Below are 356 nucleotides of genomic sequence, written 5' to 3'. Positions count from 1 at the left end.
CGGGGCGGGGGAGGAACGGGAGGAGGAGGCGGTGAACGGGGCTCCGTTCCGAAAGCGAGTTCACTCGTCCCCGTGTCCCAGGAGATCCCGCTCTGGCTTTTCCCAGCTCTTTTCCCGAGGGGGGGTGGGTGGATGGACGGACGAATGGATGCGCTCCCAGAAAGCCAACTGCATCCTGGCTGCGTCCCCGGCTGCGTGGGCAGCCTCTGCTCCACTCCGGTGAATTCCCACTTGCAGAGCTGCCTCTGGAGTCCCAACAGCAGAAGGATGTGGAGCTGCTGGAGCCAGTCCAGAGGAAGCCACGGAGATGCCCAAGGGCTGGAGCCCCTCTGCTCTGGAGCCAGGCTGGGAGAGCT

Source organism: Corvus cornix, chromosome 14, assembly GCF_000738735.6.
Source record: "Corvus cornix cornix isolate S_Up_H32 chromosome 14, ASM73873v5, whole genome shotgun sequence".
NCBI classification, from domain to species: Eukaryota; Metazoa; Chordata; class Aves; order Passeriformes; family Corvidae; genus Corvus; species Corvus cornix.
The sequence above is the reverse complement of the archived record's forward strand: the minus strand, read 5'-3'. Positions refer to the sequence as shown.